This window comes from Alligator mississippiensis, chromosome 12 (assembly GCF_030867095.1).
Source record: "Alligator mississippiensis isolate rAllMis1 chromosome 12, rAllMis1, whole genome shotgun sequence".
In the NCBI taxonomy this organism is placed as follows: domain Eukaryota; kingdom Metazoa; phylum Chordata; order Crocodylia; family Alligatoridae; genus Alligator; species Alligator mississippiensis.
This window is the reverse complement of record NC_081835.1, coordinates 7,313,654-7,329,527: the sequence shown is the minus strand read 5'-3', so window position 1 is coordinate 7,329,527 and position 15,874 is coordinate 7,313,654. Positions and strand designations below refer to the sequence as shown.

General features: G+C 44.2%; 1 protein-coding gene across 12 annotated transcripts in view; it reads left to right on the top strand.

The window, feature by feature from the left end:
* FOXP1 (forkhead box P1) overlaps positions 1-15,874 on the top strand; it is a 442,244-nt gene that overhangs the window by 17,416 nt on the left and 408,954 nt on the right. The window contains exon 1 of one of the 12 annotated variants that reach the window (XM_059715646.1): positions 11,020-11,040. The exons of the other annotated variants lie outside the window; for them this stretch is intronic. The gene's annotated coding sequence lies outside the window, so the exon portion shown is untranslated. Of the gene's footprint in view, positions 1-11,019; positions 11,041-15,874 lie in introns of those variants that run through there. 12 annotated transcript variants of the gene reach the window in all.

Here is a 15,874-nt window from a genome sequence, read left to right as displayed (position 1 = left end):
TGGCATCTCTCATTTTCTCTGTCAGTTTTTTTTTTTCTCTCTCTTTCCCTATCCTCTATTTCTGTTTCCTATTTCCTTTCCACCTTCCTCTCTCATAACCCTCCTCTCACCTCTCCTTGGGTTGGAGCTATATTTTGTACAGCACTGAGCATGCTCTACACCCCCCCCCCCCCCGCCTTCCTCTTTTTGTGGTTGAGCTACTTTTGTAAGGGAGTGCATGTGCCCTTTGGGCAGAGGAGGTACATCTAGATGAGCATGTGTATGCTGGATTATGTGTTTCTTGCAGTACAGAAAGCAGCAGAACAAAGATGTGCCGCTGCTTTTTTCCCCAGGGCATGCCCCTGAGTGTGTGCTCTGTGCAGCAAATTGACCCAGGTGGGGTAAGGGATGCTGGAGCCACTACCTGTGTTGGCCCCAGCAGCCTTATCTGGGGACCTCCTGGGCAGCGGCAGTGCCATTCTGGCTGCCTGGAACCTGGCCAGCAGCCAGAACATGGCAGTGGCTGGCCAGGCTCTGTTTCTGGTGGTACACGGTGCTGCCGCCTGTGCCACCACTTTTTGTGGCCTTTGTTTTTGACGCTGAGATCTCCCAGTGTCAAATTTTGGTGCTGTGCTGCAAGTTAGCAATGCAACGAACAGGTGCACGTGTGCCTGGTGCAATTTGTAGTGCCCTAAACAGCATGTGTGTGCTCGTCTGAATTGAGCCCTCATTGTCTGGTGAGTGTGGAAGGTGAGAAGAGAAGCTGGGGACTTTGCCACCTATGCACAGTGCTGCAAGTCCAGTGTCGTGCAGGGTATTGCCTGTTCTTTTATCTGCATGGCATGCAGGATGGAGTTAGGTCCTCCCACTTTGGATACTTTGGTATCCTCCAAGTGTGATGGCAAGGACATCACGATGCCATTGCACAATGAAGAATGGATTAAAATATCTTAAAGTGAAAAATCAGTGTCTTGCGCTGGGAAGCATTAAAGAGTCAATTCTGCAAATCCTCACACCACCTGGTTGTAATGCTGTCTGTCCCATGGCTCTTCCAACTCCCCCCTGTGGTAGTGGCGTTTGCTTCTGTAATTCTGCATGCACCAAAACACGTGCGATCCTCCACTGTTTGGTGCTACATCGGTGTGCATCTTAATTTCCTGTCACTCGTGTGATGTACACTCCTCCAAGGGGCTTCAACCTCATAAGAAGATACAGTGGAGTCCAGGCAGGGCTGGGTGGGGGGAACTGTGTGCTTCCCTGCTCACCTCTTTTTTTCTGGCCTGCTGTCTTATGGCATCCTTTATGCCCTACTCCATAATCCCCCACTGCTGGCTGTACTTGAGGTGCACGTTGGAAGCTGCCACTAGCTGTTTAAAAGACATGCTAAGTGCCGTGCAATCTGACTCTTCTTCTCTGTCCCACTCCCCGAGGCTCTCTGAGGCTGTCATGAATTGTCAATACTGGGAGCCAGTTACTAATGAACTCAAGTTTCCCACTTACTATCAGTTGTCTTAAATTATTTCTGCACTTCAGAGTCCTGTTTCTGACATCCTTTCAAAATGTAATAAGGGAGGCTAAGTCTGACTTTGTAGAAGTCTGAGCCGCTGCAGCCTGTGTTCAGTAAACTCTTACCCTCGGACTGTGTTCTTAGCTCTTCTTAGCCATTAATCTAGCTGAAAATGTTCCTTCTGACTTTTCTCACTTTATAATGCAAACCCTCATTATCTTTGCAACACAAAAGTGTAACATACCCAGCATGGGCTTTTCCTTTCAGTCTGGAAGGAAGATTAGCGTCGAGATATGTGCACGCCAGACTGCTTCTATTCCTAAGAAAAGTGGGACCCCAAAATTGATTACTATTGGTAACTTAATTTACCGCAAACTGACGAGCCCCAAAGAGAAACCCACTTCAAAAGCTTTGGTTTTTACAAAGGATATGTTTTAGCTATATTTCAGTGGTCTAGGGTTTCAGCCACTTTCTTTGATACAGATTTGTGTGAAAGCAGTTAAGTTAGACAGAAGGAAATGATAAAATCTAAGAATTAAGGTTTAGGATGAGACGGGCAGCGAGCAGCATGAAATTGAAAGATGTTCACCTCTAACAAGCATTCCCATAAACAGGCCCAATTCCTCACCTCATTACAGGCTGTCATTGTTTGATCTGTTTAACGAGCGGGGCTGGGCAGCTAATAGAAAATCTGGCTACTATGGTAGGACACATTTTATTTTTAGGCAGCGATTGCCTGCAAATCGCCAACATTAGGAAACTTCTTAGCTCACGTTGTCCTCTGAATTTCTTTAATTTATTTTTAAAGTGGAAATTTTGCAAGCTGACGTTCATGCAGCCTGCGTCGTACAGTTTGGCTGACAGCATTGTCTGGCAAAAGAAATAACCAAATTATTATTCAGTCATGGGTTTTTAACAGCCGCAAAGCAAGTGGATGTTAACTAAATGATGCAATTTATTCCCTTCCTGCTTATTGCCAGCTTGCCTATTACAGAGAGGCTGCCAGCTTTAAATAAGTGGTACCCAGATGGTAGTCGCATGACGCCCACTTGGTTACAGAACCTAAGCAGGGAATAACTCGGCAGCCACTACAAGCCGTGGGTCAATTGAGGGGGAATGCCTGTTGCTTCACAGTTTTGCATATGTAAATCTGTTAATGTTATGTCAGTATTGTGCGGACTAAACACAAGCATTGCCTTTCTCTGGGGCCCAGATGAACTTGGATTGGAGCCCAGTTAATGAGGATCTAAGAGAGAGGCTTCATTTGGAGAATGCTGCCACAGTTTGCTTCCTCCGTGTGAACTCATTGCTTCCTGGATGCTCTCATTTTCTCCACAGCTGAAGTTGTGCTCAGGAAGTCCCTCCGATAGGCTGACTCCATAATAGGATAGACAGACAAGGTTTTATAAGGTTGGCCGAAGAGATTGTATAAGTGTGAGTGTGCGTCTATTTTTAGTCCCGGCGTTGAAGACAATTCATTTGGCCCAGCCTGCGTCTGCTTCTCTCACACTTTCTTTCTCTGTCTGCCACACTTCTGCACTCTATTTCATCAACTACAGATGTGGCACACAGCCGTCTCCGAAAAGTCATGAACTGTGTCGTCTGCACAGTTTAACAGCCAACATCTGCTGCAGCAGCCTGATGGAAACGGCATGGAAACAATTTTAAGGAAAGCGCTAAAGTGCTTTAACTCTGTCTCTCTTTTGGCCCCAACAGACAATTATTTTATATTAATTGCATCGGGATCACAGCTATAAAAGTAGGGTTTGAATCTGATTCGCTTTTTATTATTAGTTTAAAAGTTGCAGTTAAAACTGTTTGACATGGGAATGCTTTTTATTGTTGATCATGCCTTGTTCTGAAAAGTTTATTACAATGGGTGAAAACAACAACCAAAAAAACTCATAAAAGGCCGGGGCCGTAATACACTTAAAGGCTAAAAAGTACCAATAGTGTTGATTTAACCAAAGAAAATGTTCCTGGAGGTATTGTAAATTTTATGTGCCAGATGAAAAGCATTAAGTGTGTTATTTTTCATGAAGGAAAACATTCAGATTTTAACCATTTTGTAAATTATATTAATGCTGCATTTCTGTGCCAAAAGCTTTGGGTCTGTTCCCACAGCCTCTTGCTCCTGCGAGTAGGCCCCTTTAGGTTTGCTCTCGTCGGGGCTAAGGGGAGAAGGAGGCTCCCAAGACCGGCCATTTGGCTGCATAATTCTGTGTGAGCACGGCCGATCATCTTACCTCTCTGTATTGTGAGCTGGTGTGAATATACTGTACTCTGACAACTCTGCATTCAGGAGTCCAGCGTTTTCACCACAGTTCCCCGTAGCTTTCTTTAAAAGGTATAAGCCATATGCATAATTTTATTAAATGTTATAAATGGCAAAAATTGAGAGATTTGTAATATGAAAGTGCTTTTGGATTCCTTCAGTTTATTAATTCTCTTTGACGCTGAAAGACAGCTTTGAAATTTTTTGTTTAAATCCCCTGATTTTTTGTTTTTCCTTTTTCTTTTTTGGTTAATAGGAATTTTTTAAATTTAATATTCTCTGACTACAGTATTTCGGTGACATTTGCTGCTACGGGTTGGGCAGATTCAGTATATGATGGGCTGCTCTCATTTCAGATTGCTAGGCTTTGTTCTCTGCCTCCAGATGGAACTCTGCAGATTGTTTTTTATCTCTTATCCCTTGCACTGTAACCTGATCTCCAATATCGCTAGACATCTATCTAAAATTTACAGTGCAGAAACCAACTCAAGGTTCAGAATATGGACCTGAAAGAAAAGACAGCAGGCTTAAAATAAAGGACCCCAAAGCATGTTAGGAACTTTACAAAAGGTTTTATTACTCGGGAGAGTCCCATCAGTCATTGCACCGCTTGGGCTTTGATGGTAATTTGTCCAGTGTTTCAGTGTATTTTAAATTTCAGTTTCTTAACAATGAAAAAAACCCAACGTGTAGCAAAATGCTAATATAAGCAAGCTAAATCAAGCCATGCATCAGTTTATACATGATATCTCAGTTTCTCATATGAATAGAGCAGTAGAGATTGTCATCCCAAAACTGTAATCAAGCTAGGAACATATTGTGATAACAAACATTTTTATTAATGTGACATAGGACTAGATCCAAATAGATGTCAAAGCTAATTGGAATCGTATTGACTCTTTTTAGTATTTTTGAAGATATCTTTCTTGGTAATGGAAATGTCAGATGTCATGTGCATGCCCATACTGCAGAGAGGTGCTTTACTGAAAGCTTCCATTGCCATCCTCTGTGCTTTACAGGAAGGTTTGGCTATTTTTTTTCATACTTTGTTTCACTTCCGCTTCCTCCTAGCAAGATTTCATTCAAACCTCCAAATGCAGATAAAGAAAATATTATGAAATATTCTGAGAAAAATGGATGGACAAGCAATCATTATTGAAGAATGCAGCTGCAAGATTATGTAAATAATAATTCAAATGGATTATGTAAATAATAATTCAAATGGATTATGTAAATAATAATTAAAATGCCGCTACTTTGTCTTTAGTATGCCCCGTACAGTATTTTTATGCTCTGTATACCATCCCCCTAAATAATATTAGGAACCAATTGCAACTGTTTGCTTAAAAAATCATAATCACATTTGATACCTTGACCACTGGAACTTGTATCAGGTATTTCCATAGACTGCCTTTAAAAATAATATTGCTTTTGATTAATTATAAACCCCTCGGAACTACTTTTTCTTTTCTTTGTTTCCCCTGCTCTTCTCCAGATATAATAATAATAATCCTCCTCCTCCTTCTCCTCCTCATCATCATGCCTCTTCTCCCCCCCTTGCCGAAAATGAAATAAACAGTTCTTAGGTTTTTATTTTTTAAATGTGGGCAAAGTATAGCTGTCTTTTTTTTTTTCCTTTTTCTTGAATGCTAGTAGCATCCAATATTGATCTAGAGACTAGAACACTGGACTGAAAGGCTGACGTTCCTGGTTTTATTTCTTGATCTGTAACTAACTTTTAAAAATCCTGTAACTTCTGTATGCCTATGTATATAAAATGAACCTTTATTTAATGGGGTGTTGGAAAACTTTTAAATGATATTTGTAAAATGTGTGGAGATAATCTGATAGAAGCTGCTGTAGAAAAATAAAGAATTAAAGTTTTATTGATCATTGCCACCCCCCCTTTTTTTTTTAGATGAGTTTTCTCCCCTCCCTCCCTGTTTCCCTTTCCTCAGACTGAAGTATCTTTGATGTTGGCACAACTTTGGGGATATGGGTTTGTCTTTCACTGATGTTTTCGGTTGCTTTGACAGTTGTTTTCATGGAGAAACAGCATCTGTGCTCCAGTCACCATTCGCAGCAGGTTTACGAATAAAATTGAGAACATTCGTTATCAGTTTATACCAGTTTTGTTAAAGGTCCAGTCTTACTCTGCAATACTCATACCAGTAGAAGTATATGTGCTTGGCTTTTTTTAATTTCTTTTTTTTTTGTACCGGAGTACATCTGTCGGTGGACCACTAAAAGCCCCTGATAGCACAGGGAACCTGTCAAACCTTCTCTGTGTTGAGCACAGAAGTAAAAGCAGATGTAAACCTTCTTTTCTGGGAAGAGGAGCAGGATTTGCTCTTTCAAATGAAAGTAGTTCCAGAAAACAAAATGCACGTGCTTGTTCCAGAACAGACAAGAGTGCATAAAAATCCTTTTAGTCTTTTATTGCTTCGGGCCCACTCTTAACAACAGGAACCTGCAGTGGTAGGAGGTGCTCACTGTAGAGCCACGATCAAGGGAACTTGATCGGTCCTGTCCTGAGAGAGATTTAAGCAGCCTCTGGTGAGAAGATGAAACAAAGTAGTAAAACTGATAGTTCATGCAGGAAATTGCCTTGGGAGCTCAAGCAGGTGGCTGGAAGGGGAGAGGAGAATTTCTCATTGTACATCGTGGCCAGGATTTTCAGAGGTTACTGTAAATCCCATTGATGCCCATCTTGAGCTCTCCTTCAAGAGGCCTGATTTTTAATTTTTTTTTGGAAAATGCGGAATACCCAGCATCTGAAAGCTGGGAGCTTTAACACTGTCACAGGTTGAACATCAGGTCCGGCCACTGAAATTCAGTAATTACTTTCTGCAGATCCTGACCTGGGCCTTGGCGTGGCTAGAACTCTTCATCTTCCATAGGCCTTAACAAGAACAATCAGGATGCGTTCACGTGCCATCAGTGTTAGTCCCCTCCTGGCACGTGGTGAAACAGAGGAATGCAGGCATGAAGTCACTTGCCAAAGGCTACAGGAGGGGAAGTCGTGTTAGAACCAGGAAAGGAATTTAAGAATTCCTTTCTTCTAGTCCCACATTCGTTGCAAGGTCCAAACAAAGCAAATAGTGTTGATGTACTGGCGGGACTGCCAGTCGTCCATACAATAAATTGTATGTAAAAAAACCCTTCGGTCAGTAAAGTTGCTTTCTCGTAGCAGCAGGATTAGAAACGGCTTTCAGCACAGCATTTTTGACTCCCTTTACATCTTCATGTAACACCTCCGGTATTCCCAGTTGTTTGGCTTCTTGGTTTCGTTCCTTGTGAAATTTACAGCTTCACCCGGAAAAGCTGGGAAATGGTTCAGCCGGCTCGGAGACGGCCAGGCCAGAGACTGGTAGTTGCAAGGTTAGATAAGCTTCCTACCATACTTCTCCAGTTTTTGCTTTATGGGTTCTGAGAAAAAGTAGTAGAAAGAATCACATCTGGAAGGGGGGGGGGAAAAAAAAGGGCAGAGTGGGTCGAGTGGCTCCAGCAGTGAGTCTGGGCTCTAATCTTTTCCTCTGCCAGTAAACTGTTGTGTGACCCAGGGCAAGTCGCTTGATCTCTCCGTTCTGCTTCTCCCTTCAACCCTCTGCTGCCTTGTCTGTTTAGATTGTCCCTTACAGTGGTTTGTCACCTCAAATCTGAAGAGAGGCCAACTTTGAGTGCCTGGTAGCTCGAAAGAAGGGTGAGTACTAGCATTTTTGCTCGGGTTGGGAGCCTCCTGATGCCAGCAGTTCAACATCCTGGGAAATGCACAGAAGATTTGTGATCAAGGCCAAGTCTGGAGCAGCCTAGCTGTCCCCTCTAGGATAGGGACTACAGTCAGCTGGTAGACTTCATTAACCAAACAGTTTGGAAGCTGTATTACCTGTCTGTATTGAGTAATAGGTGTGTTATTTTGCTTCTCGAACGCGTCTCCGTTGTGACCTGTGGTCTCGTCCAGCACTTTGGAATGAGCACAGCCAGCAAGCTAAAAGGGCAGAGGAGTTCAGGTATGGCTTGGGTTATGCTGCCTTCATCCTTGCCTCTCCTTTTCACACGAGTCAGCTCAGAGTTAAGACCGTGTTATTTGAGAGGTAGCCTAGGTTTGAATAGTGCAATAGCAAGAATATCAGAACTATCCTATGATCCCAACCTTCATAGCAAATGAGGGTGGGGAGGAACCTCAGGAGGTCACATCTAGTCCAACCCCCTGCTCAAAGTGGGACCAGCCTCAACTACATCATCCCAGCCAAGGATTCATCTAGCTGGGTCTTGAAAACCTCCAAGGATGGAGCTTCCACCACCTCTCTGGGTAACCTGTTTCCATGTTTTACTACCTTGCCAGCGAGAGAGTTTTTCCTAATATCTAACCTAATCTTTCTGTGCTGCAACTTGAGCCCATTGCTCCTTGTTCTGTCATTTGCCACCTCCAAGAACAGTCCAGCTCCATGCTCATGGGAACCGCCCTTCCTCCCACATCTCCCCAAAGATAATGAACTTGTTGAAATTCCAAATTGTTACTGAATCCAAGCAACAGGGTTTGGAATTTGGGTCTGGTGTGCGCTGGCATGTCCTGGATCTTGCATACAATCCCACATATTGAAGCCCAGTACACATGGGACTGCTAAGCCATTGATGTAATTAGGAACTGAACATGGCATTGAGGAACTGACCTGAGCACAGAGAGAGCTCTGCAGATACCTGTGGAATTGCAATGGGGAGACCACTCTCACTCTAGTTGCAACCAATCTGGCAGATAGTTAACTGGATAGCAGGAGTATATTAGTTAAGAGTACAGCTATGAACCCCACTGGCAGCCTAATTGGATGCAGGACAGATGCTGAAAAAAAAAGAGAGATCTGCAGGCTGGACAAGCATTCTCCTGGATTCTTACCGGCAACTTTATTTGCTTTCTGAGCTGATGTCTGGGTTGAAAGGAGCCTTGACATTGTTGGAGCTGAAGCTGGAGGGAAGCCCTCTTTTGTGCCTTATTTGGTCTGGCAGAGAATCACATTTCTTATAAAAAGTTGCCCGTTCCCTTCTGCAAATATACACCTTTCTTGCTTTCATTTAACTTTCCTGCTTGGGAATTCACTGCCCCAGCCTAGCACTTGAATGGGAAACCCATTGTACCCCTTTCTTTCCTGTTCAAACTGCTGCCATGCTGACAAGCATCTACAGTAAAGCCACAACATGCTTTCCTTTGCTTGGATCAGCTCTTGCACTTTCATCCAGGTTAGGGCAGGGGCTTGTCTGTTGGCAGTGCCCCCTTGTTTGGAGCTGCAAGACCGTGCTGATTCCACCCCGGAAGTCAGGGCATGTAGGTCTTACTTACTTTGATTCAAAACGAAAACAGGGTTTGCCTGTGTCTGAATGGGAAGGAAACGAGATGGGAGTTCCTGCAGGAAAGCCCCCTTTAAATGGCTTGCTTGAGTGAGCGCGGATTAAATTGTTTGTTTATTTCAGAATAACAAATATAGGAGAACTCTAGGCAGGGACTGAGTTTTAGTCCCGGGAGCTAATAGATGAACCTTCCCTGTCCATCTGCCACACCCCTTGCCCCTCCATCCTCCCCCTTTTTATTTTTTAATCTTGGATTCTGATAAAGAATGAAGTCATCGAGTATCCATTGAGAACTGTGCACCTTGCCTTCTCCATGGAGACATCTTTCCTGGATTTGCACTGGTCTAGGATGTGGGAAGTCACATTTGCAATCCCGCAGGGATTTTATTTCCCCCCTATAAGGGAAGCTCTAAAATTGCACTGCCTCCTCTTCTGGTAAAAATGCAGAAGCCTGTACCAGTGTTTTAAGCAATGCTTAGAGTCAGGCAAGTATACATCCTCTCACATAAAATATCCTTTGGCTTCATCCTAACATATTTCAAAATAGTTTAAAGGAAGAAAAGGTTTCCAAATCCTTGTAAACAAGCCATAAGCACTGTCAAATACCAGTCTTTTAGCTAATTATAGACTCATTCTTGGAAATAATGCAACTCTGATCTGATGAAATCTGTTTCATTAAGAAGATGCTTTTGTGTAGTATTGGAGCTGCTCTTCCAGCTAGCTGAGAACACAGTGAGAGTTACAGGACTTTTATCATGAGCATCCAGTATAAACTCCAGTGTTACCCCAGGGATCTTGTGTGCTCTCCTGCCACTGAGGAAGGTGGTTTCTGCTGGGAGCTAAGTTGAAGCTGCACAGGAGAAAACTCCTTTTTCTCCACTCCATGCTGACGGCTGCAGGTAGTTGAGACACCCAAGCATCATGCTCATTAACTAAGACTGAGGCGCACAATGTGGGTTATGATTCAGGGAGTGCCTGCTGGCACAGGTGGATGGGTTTGCTAAGCAGAAATAGGGTTGTTTTTGCAGACCTACTTTCAGACTTCCTATCTTCACACAATTTGCTCCAACTAACACATGAGTTTAAATAAATTAAAAAAAATCTAACCTTTTCGTTGGTTTGTCTCATAAAATGAGGTGTGAAAAATCTTTCCAATGTCTGAGAGTTAGCTTTCAAGCCTTCTAGGTACTAACAGGGGGAAAGGGTTATAGTAAACCTAGAAAGAGACGTATTTGAGGTGTGGCACTTCTTTTCGAGTGGCTTCAGTTCCAGGATTATTTTCTTTAAGTGAATACACTAGTTCAGTGGAAACTTTCCCCAAGCACAGCTGTAACCTCTCTGAGATCATGCTACATTTTATAATAAAGCAGAAGCCAATTTTTTATTTAAAGAATATATCTTAAGTCTTTCTATTTTTAAGGATTTTCCTTTCCCTTAAAATTCTGCAAGGCTCGGGGATGTCTCTGCTCAGGGAAAACATGCCCGGTGGTAGCTCCTCGACCCCTTCTTACCATGGGAGTGTTCGCTTCCACAGCCCCTCTCCCCTACAGCTGGTCCCTAGATTTCTAGCATTAAATCTTCTGCAGGAAGGAAGAGTTTTCCCTTAAAACTGTGTGTATTTGCTGGTGGAGCCAATGAAAGGGAGCCTGTTACCTGCTTTGCCAACCTTCGAATCAGGCTGTCAGCGAAGTGCAGAGCCCAAGTCAAACGAACTTGTTTTAAACATCAGCCTTGCCCTCTTGTCTCGTCAACCTCCTCTCTTAATTTACCCACGAAGAGCATTCTCTTCCCATCTGTTTCTGAAACAGAACTGTCCTGCTTAACTAGAGTGAGATCGGGGATTTTTATCTCCCCCAGCCACTTCTTTTTAATTTCCCAATTTCCTTTCCCTTGTAGCAATCCCACCGCGATTCCTTATCACCAGCCAAGAGGATGGGTAAGTGGCTCCCCTTTTTTAAATGATTTTACAAGCTGTTAAACAAATCACCGGGATGGTAAGGGGAGCTCTGACGTGTCAGTGCCTAGCCCTGGTGAATTTGCCATTACCTTTGAAAAGCCCTGTCTGCTCCAAGTCCAAGTGCCGATTTGAAGTGGAGCGTCCCAGTTTGCAGAATGATGTGTGCACCTTAAATCACAGGCGTGAGTCAGGCCTGTCTTTATTGCTTCGTTTTCCTCTCGGGAAGCCTAGCGTAGAAAATGATCTGTGCGCATGAACCCGGACTTGTGCTCTCACATCAGAATGAGGCTGAACATTTTCAATTTAGAATTGCAGATTTCGGAGGAGTTTTCAGTTGGATGCTGTATACTTTTGAACTTCCTGCTTAAACTATTGGCATGTTGGGCACGGGAGCGATTGGGACGTGGGACATGTCGAAAGGGAGTGATTTCCTTGTTTTACCCCTAGGGGTGGCTGCATTTTAGTGTTGGTTCAAGGATGTTACGCTACTTGCTTGATACCTATAAAGCAGGGGTGGGCAAAATACGGCCCGCCAGGCCATTCCATCTGGCCCGCGGGGCCCCTAAAAAAATCTAGAAAATGAATACTTATCTGCTCTGGGCTGCCTGTCATGCAGCCCTCGATGCTGCTTACTGAGTTTTGGCAAGCCATTCTGCCCAAAATAATTGCCCGCCCCTGCTATAAAGGCATCTCTGCCCTGCCTCTAGATAAACCTTGGAGCACTTTCCTGAAGCATGTCCTGCCTATTTGCTCCCACTCTGTGCTTGCCAAATGAGGCAGAGTTGCTGCCTTAGAGTGGCTGTGAGCACATGCTAAGAAGCAAACCCAAGATGGGGAACCTTGGAGTAGTGTTGGGATGGCTCAGGGATGTGCTAAGCTGCCTCCGCTACCTCATTTCCAGGATTTACCACGCATGGAATAGGAATGGGTGTTCAGCATTGCTTTTGGGCTCATTATGGAGGTGGTAGCTAATCCTCAAAGGGTTGTGCTCTTGCCTGAGAGGCTCTTTAGAGTACCAGTGGTTTATAATGAACACAGATCAGGGTTTTCCATTCACGATGGAAAAGTATGGTAAAACCTGGATTTTCTCATTTTAAGGAGAAAAATGCAGGAAAGAGTGTGGGGCGAGCAGGAGGAGGGCTGTCAGGCAGAGGGTGTCATGTGTATGTACACATGCACATGGCTGCCAGGCAGCTTGGAGAACAGCTCCCTGCAGATAAGTCTGGAGAATGGGGCTTGGGCACTGCTGTGGGGGGGCAGGGGGCCTGGGTTCCCAGCCCCATAGCTCTGGCAACTGGGGGCTGGAGGGCTGTGGGTGGGGAGTGAGGGCAACAAGCAGGGGTGGGGGGGCTGTGGTTGGGGAGTGGAGGGCACCAGCAGGGAGTGAGGGACACTGGCATGGGCAGGATGCTGGCATATCGGGGCTGCTCAGTGCCACGAAGCAGTAGAGGGGGAGACAGCTGCAGCTGGACCTGTGTCCTGGTGAGAGAAGGGTGCACGGGGACCTCTGATTTTTCCATGGTTAAAAAACCCCCCAAAATTAAACACCAAATTTATAGGTATTTAGAATTGATTTTATTATTGTGAATGAGACACTAGTAGGCTTCCAAATGGCTTTAAACTTGTAAATATTTCAATAAAACATGGTGTTTGCCTGATGCCTATCTATATAGTGGTGTTTCATTTTAATCACGGAGTTTGGGATGCATAATTAGAGACTTTGTAAGATTTTCAGAAAACTGACGATTTTTAAACAGGGAAAACCAGGATCCCTGAGAAATTCAGGTCCTGGGAGACCTAGATGTGAAGACAGCATTCAGGTAGGCCCAGTTCACCAGTACCATGCTTACATGTAAAGATGCTGCAATGTTGGAACCAAACCCTATCCTCCTCTGGCCTGGAGAACACAGGAGACCATTGCTTAGCTCCTTTTGGGTGCAGACAGAAGTGCATCTCCCAGCTGTAACTTGCAACGATTTCTGCAAAGTGCTCCAAGTTGCAGCCTTATCCCCAGACCAAACAGAAGTTCGCTGTTGGTTCTAGGGGAGGGGAATCTAGCTGTGGGCTGGGATCCTGCAGCCAAGTTCTCATAGCAACGGCCAGGGCTATCTGCCAATGCTTGCTATTTTCGGGCTAGGCTAGGATGGATGTACCCAGAGGAGGTGGGAAAGGCAGTGGAGGGAGCTGCTTCTTGTGGCTCCCCAGCTGGTGCTGAAGGGTGGGTGAATCGGAGCCTCCCCACCTCGGCTCCCATTCTGAAAACAATGACAGGGTGGGAGCTGGGCAGACACAAATTACAAGAAGATGCTACCTTTTAAAATGTCTTTATCTGTTACCTCATGCAATGAGGGGCCAGATTTTTCACCCAGTTGGCCATTTTTAAAGTGTTTGGTCATGGCTACAAACTGCTTTCTGTGGCCAGATCGGGCAAAATTGTCACTTCTGTCTGCACCCCATCCCACTGGATATAGACGAGGTCTAGGTAGGACACTGGGTTCCCTGCAGATATCCACAGGGGTATTGTCATTGGCTGTGACTGGAGTAGACCAGGCACTGATCATTTTAAGAGGAGACAACACATTTGTGAGCAATTTCAACTTTAATGTTATATCTAAAAAATTGAGCATTCCTATATGTCAGACAGAAAGGATGTGACACAAACTGTCATCAGCCGGTAAATGCATAGTTGCAGCCAGCAGGTTCTCCTAAGCACATGCTGTTGTGACTCTTTCCCACGCTGTTGAGTATGACGGAGAATTAATCTTTGAATTTCCTACCTCTTTTGTTTGGTTGAATTAGTTTTTGGACTTCGTTTGGTCTGTCAAGTGTGACATAAAAGTTGTTCATGGAATGTTATGATAAATGCTTGAGAAAGTGGGGGTGTTTTGTGTTCTTGTATTGGCACCTTGCAAAATCGTCATGCAAACTTGTCAACCAAAGGCCAAAACATGTTTGCCAGCCCGTTTCCAGGATGAACATCATTGATGTTTTCCTTAATTTACTCCCAAAAAAGCCACAAAAACCCAAATTGCTTAAGGTGAGAAGTTATGTAGTACTCCGTAGTACATACAGGTTACCAGTCCCCTCTCCTGTGTCATGCAGTCTTATCTGTACACCTCTACCCTTGCCATTCCATAGTATCCACGGAGAGAGAGCATCTTTCAAATCTTTTGGCAGCCTTTCAGTCTTTGCTGGAACCGTGCTGAATACATCTATTCAGTGTAAATCTTTCCATCTACTCTCTTTTGTATCTGTTTCCTAGTAAATGGGTCAACATAGTGAACTTTGTATGAACTATGTGGCTGAATAAAACGTGCAATCTTTCATCATTTTTTCTCTGAAATTAAGTGTTTTGTGTGTTCAAGTATATCTTAAAAAGCTAGCTGACAATTTTGTTGCATGCTGTACCACTGTTGTGAACTCAGAATGTGAGCTAGATAGTTGACATCATAACTGTTCCTGCCTATCTAATGAACTCCGCTCTCAAAATCAGAAGCAGACCAACATAGGCATTTATTCATGCATTTGATTTTTTTTTTTTTTTTTTTTTTGCGCCCCAAAGACCACTAACTTTGACTGTATATATGAACTTATAGCCAAAGGCTAAAGAACATAATGAAAATTATTTAGAAAGAAATCAAGGGCACCATCTTGTAGATCTCAGCCAGGAAACCCCCCGGTAAGCTCCATTGCTGTCTTGCTTGGGTAACTTGGAATAAAAATGGTGTCCATGTTGTGTTCGTTGTGCACTATGATGCAGCCTTCCTTTCCTGCCACAAGTCTCATTCGAGCCAGGAATGTCTTGCATCCTGACTATAGCCTCCTTAATCCTGGCCTTGTCAGTTTGCCTTTAGATCCCCTCTCTACCTACAAAGCCATTCAGAATATGGCTGCTACTACTGTCCTTAGTCGAAACCTCCTATATTGGCTTCCCCTTTGTTGCAGAATTGGAGGCAAGTTTTTTGGTCTTGTCTCCAAAGTCCTGCTTTATCTGCCTTCTCTTACTACAAGGTCAGTACACCTTGCACTGCATTAATACTTGCCTTCTTGCCTGGATCGCTTGGTAAATAACCGTAAAGCTTCCCCTACCTTATCCTCCAGCGCACCTCCGTGGCAGTGCATATAAGGAGCTGAAGCTTGATCACGGCTAGGCACGTTTGACTCTCACCCAATGGTTATGTCTTTTGGGGGCTGTAAGCTCCCTGGTGAAGGGATTGTCTTTTGCTCTGTAGTTGCCCTTCCTCTTAGCCACGATCACTGTACCTCACAACAAGCCCTCTCAAGGTAATGAAAGGGCTACCGATGGGAATCTCAGGCACAGAGACTGCGACTTGCCCGAGGTTGCTCAGGAGAGCTGGGATTCGAACTTGTCTCCCCCAAGTGCCACGCTCATGCCATAACTGCCAGCCTGCTAGTCTTTGTTCATTCGGTCCTAACTTGGTTGGCCTGTGGGTGCTGCCACAGCCTAAATGTTTAAGAATAAATGCATCCAGTATCACATATGGTGAGGATGATGGCCTTGTGAACCAAGGGACTTTACTGCACAGATACTTGGTGCAATTCCAGCTGGAACTGGGACGAGTTCAGATTTCACCCTCGTTAGAGCAGAACTCATCTGTGCGTTCCTCGTTGGTAGCTCACTGGTAGCAACCTCTCGTGGTGAGCAATAATAATAATATTTGAAAAAGCAACCACCATCCAGCCCTTAGACTGTGGTATGTAATAGCTAGAGAGAGTTGGAGAGCACAAATCCTCTGATTTTTAATTTTGCTTTTACAGTTATGCTACTGGCCTGAGACCAGAGTATTAATAG